Source organism: Rhinopithecus bieti, unplaced genomic scaffold, assembly GCF_001698545.2.
Source record: "Rhinopithecus bieti isolate Rb0 unplaced genomic scaffold, ASM169854v2 scaffold_13709, whole genome shotgun sequence".
Classification (NCBI taxonomy): domain Eukaryota; kingdom Metazoa; phylum Chordata; class Mammalia; order Primates; family Cercopithecidae; genus Rhinopithecus; species Rhinopithecus bieti.
In genome coordinates, this window is record NW_016807882.1 from 1,166,504 (window position 1) to 1,172,747 (window position 6,244).

A 6,244-nucleotide genomic window follows, 5' to 3' on the forward strand; every position below is an offset into this window, starting at 1 on the left:
TAATATTACCCTGCTTTTTGGGATAAATAGTCCCAAAATTCAAGTGTGATAACTTTGAGAAAGGAACCCTAGTGACCCAGAGTTTGGAGAACTGAAGATTTTGACTGTTTTTTGTCATAGTGTCTTTTCAGAGTAACTAAGAGGAAGGAAAACATTTCAAAGGAGAGTATTTTCCAGAAATAATTCAGTATTATTAGACTGACAGTTGAACATGTCAACCTAAACTCTCTAGCTGTGGGTCTGAGGGAAAAATGCAGCCAATCAATCTTCTCACCAGTCTTGCCATCCAGACAACAGAGAAGCGAGGCAAGTATATTCCAACCCCTTACCTATTTACCAAAACTGAATCTTGTGGGAGCTCATCTCATGTGGTGTAATTAAAGCAAGAAAAGATTCCTCATGGTGGATGAAAAATAAGCAAAAGTGGGGAGGGGAGTCATATAATCATCTGAATATTTTTAAAAAGTAAACACCTCTAAAAATATTCTACTGTGGTAACCAGAAAAGAAGTTTCAGGAAGATATTTGCTGTTCTGAAAAGAAAACACAAGGAAATGTGGTATGTATGAAATAAGAATGAAAATCCATGAGCTGATATTACACTGAAATGAAGATAAGTTGATATAAAATAAATCACAAATAATTTAAAAATTATAATTTTCTGGGAAGATTCTTCAAGGTAGAATTAATTGATAACAGGTATATGTTGGATAGTTACAAAGGCAGAGATGATACAAATAACCATTCAATGGAAAATTGCAATTAAGGGCAATTTTAATTGCGTATCATATATTTGTATTAAATACATAAAATATTATACCCGTCACTGATTGTAATAGGAAATATGCCTTGTCCCAAATTTTCTGGGCACACAACTTTACAATGCTCCATTTTCTCCCGTTTATCTCCTAAACATGACATTAATGTTTTTATAAGTAATTAGATCAAGTTTTAGATTAGTATACCAATGCTAAATTCCTTTGTAGGTGGATTGTTCCATTCTAAATCCTAGCATCATTGTGTGGGAATGTCTTCTTCACATTAATCTCATTTTAATTTGCATTTCTTTGGTGTTTAGAATTATTTTTTAAATGCATATATGTTTTTCTTCTCAGTGCATATCATACTCTTTCTCCATTTTCTTGCTGATTTGTAAGATTGTTTTAGGTACTACACTCTTATCTGCCTTGTACTTTGCACACTTTTATTTGCTTTTAATTGTATTTATGATTTAACTTCTATGAACATTAATTTTATCAAAGAATAATGAAGGCAAGTTATAAAAGCAATTGAGAAATGCCTGATGGTATTACTTAGATCAAAAGAAGAGATTATAAAGTAAAATATTAAAACAAAGATCTCCCAAGGAATGGTTTTAGGAAAGTAATTATGGTACAATAACTCAATTATATAACATATATAAATAGAAATATCAAAACTTACTTGAAAATTATTAGAAATATCAAAATTTAAAAGACAGTTAATAATAATAATTTATAGAAAAGGAAAGACAGAACATTTAATTTTAATATTACAAATTTAATATCCCAAATTACATTACCATTGAGGAAGGTTGACAATTTTAAAAAACTGAAATCAGTTGAAGCTTTGCTAAACCATCAAATAGAATAAAGTAGTCAATTTTTTAACATTTTTGAGACTAATTGGCATAAAACCAACTGCATATATATAAAGCATACATTCTATATGTTTTGACATATGTATACACTTACAATGTCAATCAAGGTAGTGAACATATTACTCTCAAAAGTATACTCCAACCCCTTGGTAATCTCCCCTTCCCTCCCCTCAACTTCTGTCCACAGGCTACATCTGTACTGTGGATTTATTATATCTACTACAATTTTATATAAACAGAATCACACAATATGTGCCTTTTCTTGTCTGGCTTTCTTCACTTCGTGTACTTATGTAGATATATATCCATGTTGTTGTATGTATTAATAGTTACTCTTTTTTAGGGGTTAATAGCATTTCATTGTCTGGATACACCACAATTTGTTTACTCATTCATCTATTAATGGGTATTATTTACAGTTTTAGACTATTTCAAATAAAGCTTCTATCAACATTTGTGTCATAGCATTTATATGAACACATGTTTTTATTCCTCTGAGTTAATAACCTTGAGTAAAATGACTTATCACAGGGCAGATGAACATTTAACTCTAAGAAGTAGCCAAACTTTAAGAAAGTGGTTGCACCCTTTTACTGGGCACCAGCACTATAGGAGAGTCCAAATTCCACCGTATCTTTGCCAACACCTGATATAATCAATCTTTTTCACTTTAAACATTCTAATAAGTACAAATGATAGATCTCATTGTGGTTTGAATGTGCATTTTACTAATAACTAATATAAAGAATCTTTTTTTGTGTTCATTCACTGTTTATGTATTTTCTTCATTAAGGTGTTCGTTGCTGTCTTTTGCTTATTTTTTAATTTGACTGTTTTATTATATCTGATAAGGGATATATAATTTGAAAACATTTTCTTTCAGTCTCTGTGGCTTCTTTTATTTTCATTTTCTAAATATAGTCTTTAAAATAGTAGAGTTTTTAATTTTAATGAAAACAAATTAATCAACTTTTATTTTATGAATCTTACTTTTGGTGTTATATCTAACAAATTTTTGCCAAAGTAAATGTCACAAAGATAGTCTCCCATTCTTTCTTTTAGAAGGTTTGTACTTTTAGGACAACAGTTCATTTTGAATTAATTTTTGTGTATGATGCAATACATAGACCAAAATTCACTTTTTGCATATTAATATCCAATTATTGCACTGCCATTTGGTGAAAAGCCTATTCTTTCACCTATTAATTGCTTTTAAGCTTTTGAAAATCAGTGGTTCATGCGTATGTTAATCTCTTTCTGGACCTTCTATTCTGGTTCATTAATCTATTTCTCTCTTTCTCTCAGGGTCTTTCTCTGTCAGCTAGGCTGAAGTGCAGTGGAGCAATTATAGCTCACTGCAGCCTCTAACTCCTGGGCTCAAGTGATCATCCCACCTGGGCCTCCCAAAGCCTTGGGATTACAGGTGTGAGTCACGATGCCCAGCATCTATTTGTCTGTCTTTAAGACAATGTAAAACATTCTTAATGACTATAGCCCTTTATAAGTCTTGCAATTAGAGAGGCTTAGTCTTCCCACAGTTTCGTGTTTATTTGTTTTTCAGATACTTTGACTAGGCTAGGTTCTTTATATTTCTATATGAATATTACATTAGGCTTTCCAATTTCTACAAAATGTCTGCTTGATTATAATTTCAGCTTGTATTGAATCTATGAATCTTTTCTGTGGGGAATTAACATATTAATCGCTTTGGGGGGATATTCACAATTTGCTTATCCGTTTAGGTATGGCCCATTCACTTATTTATTCAACATTTACTTGATGAGCACCTTTGCTTTTGTTAGGCACTGCTCAAGGTAACCAGGATGTACTAGTGAATGAAAGAGACAGAAACCCCATCTTTGTGGACTTCCATTCTAGCTGGGAAGGCAGGAGTGAAGGTAGGGATAAGAACTAATGGTAAACATTATAAATAAGGAAGTATATAGTATATTAGAAAAATGATAAATGCTGCGGCAAAAAGCAGAACATGTAAGGGAGACAGATGATTGAGGTCACTGGTGGGTGAAGACTGTAATGCGTGGGTAGGAAGATTTCATTTTAAAAGTGTCATTTGGGTAAAAAACTTGACAGAGATGACGCGGCCATGGAAGCATCTGGGAAAAGAGTTTTCCAGGTAGAAAGGAAAGCCAGCACTTAGTGGGAGTGTGCAGGTGTGTTTGAGTAAAAGCAAGACTTTTATTCAAAAAGTGGCCAATGTGGTAAGGTCACAGAGAAGAGGGCATCTCTCCAGACCATGTAAGTCATTTAAGGACTTCAGCTTTTACTAAGTGAAACTGGGAGTTATTGAAGGGATGAAATGCAATAAGCTAAAAATAAGAGTAATTTGAGAAGCAAAATAAGTAAAAACAAGACAGGGTAGGGATGTGTAGTTAAGAATTAAAAAGAGGTAAGGATAGCTCCCAAATCCACATCCATACCTGGGTGATGATCAGCAATGCTTCTGACAAAACTCAGATGGAGAAAACCAAAAACACTTTAGATGTCATGATTATATATAGATATAAATAGATGATATAGATACACATATGAATGTACATAGATACATCAATGAGGGATGTATCCCAGATGAAGCCACGCTTTAAAAAACCAAATTCCAAAAAAGGAATCTTAATGGAATATGAATATTAATTGAAAATTAATGTGTCTGAAATTGTGTTCAGAATCTAGCTAATTTTACTAACACCTCGTACATACTGTTACTATGAATGGAAGGATTGAAAAACAAACAGCAAAGTGTTGCAGAGTAACAATTCATTAGCACTGATGTTCTGCTCATTTGAATTCAGATTTGCTAGGCTGGTTGTGTGAAAAGAATCAATGAGGAACAGAGATGTGCCACCCAGTGAACTGGTGGGAGGCAAGTGCCTTGAAAGATAAGTCAGTGACTTACTAGGGCATGATCTGGAGCAATGCATTGTGCTTTGGAAAATAGGAGTTGCAGTTGAGAGAATATGGAGTTGGGAGGCAATCAACCACAGAGTTAATTTATTTCAGCAAAATCTTTTTGTTTTGTGAAGAGTCCAGAAAAATGGCATTATGCTCAAAAATAGGCCACATAACTGGAAACCCAAGACTGTAATCATAGAAAATAATCTCTCAGCCTAGCATTTTGGAAGTGACTCTGGGTTAATGACAGTAGCAACACTATTAGCCTATCTGCATACGTAAGCAGAAATGTTTCACAGAATAAATTTAAACTACAAAAGACCTCAAATTCTGATGTTATATTCATACAGTTAGTTTTCCATACTATGAACAGATTTGCCATTCAATAAGTAAATATGCATCATTTTCAATGTGGGAAGCTTTAAGATGAATACATAATAATGGTATGGATATAGTGTTTCCTGCTGGCATAAAATGCAAAATTGAGGTGATTTTCCTTCCATGTGAAATGTAATCAGTATGATTTTAAATATTTTGGCATTTACATATATGTTGTTCAAATTTACTACTGGTGTATCCTGATTGGCACTAAGCTATCAAACTTCTTCAGTTAAAGATTTTACTGCTGTGTCTGAGAAGTCTCAAAATAGGTAATGTAGTTCTCCAAATCTAGCCAAGGAAATTATTCTTTGGATAAAGTGTGTATCATAAATGCATTTTAAAATATGCTTTCTAGTTATGTAGAAAGAAGGAAATTCAGAAATTAGATATGGAGAATAGTTTATAGTTCAGTTTTCTTTTTTAGTTTGTGTACAAATGAAAATACACAGCTCAGAAAAACATGTAAACAGTAGTTCCACATGTCATTCAGTGTGGCTCTAAAAATGCAAAGGCTACATAATTACAAAATGCAACTATAAATTTGTATTATGATCCTAACTTTAAAAAAATTCCTGAAACTAAGAGCTTATATACCCAAGAATACTAGCAGAATTTATTGTACATGCAACCCATTTGTACTTGACTAACACTGAATTGAAAAGGGGTTCACTTTCCTGGACAACTTTTAAGTTGTGTCAAGTCTGAGAAAAAGAGCAGCACATAAAAGGATCATATCTAACAGACGATGTGTGGATCCATTTTATATTATACCAGTGGAAACTAATCAGAATACTGACACTGGTGAAATATACCAAAATAAAAAGCAGAGGAAAGCTAGATGAACATATAGATACTGAAATTTTAGGAAAATATTTCTAGTCATCTCAGACATGTTATAGACATGTTTGTCTGTTTGTAAATGAAAGGAAGAGCTATTTGATAGGTGGGTGATATTTAAACTTTTCTAATAATTTTTTATTATATTGAAAAGTGCAAAAGTTATTTTCTCTCAAATTAATAATCTTAGAAAGTTTAAAAATATATACCTACGTATTTTTAAAATCTAGTATTTATGGCCTTCAGAAATGCTGATTCTTCAGGAATATAAGTGGGAAAGTTTAGTCTTGACTCTTCCGGGGCAAGTAAGCCATAATTATTAGGCTGAAAAAGGATCTAACACAGTGTTATTCCAAGTGTGTTTCACAGACCAATGGTGGTATGCACAAACACACAATTGAAACCCATCTGCAAGCTGAATTCAGAAATCGAGAGTACATATTTTACATACTTTAACAATTTGACATTGTTGTGGCATCAA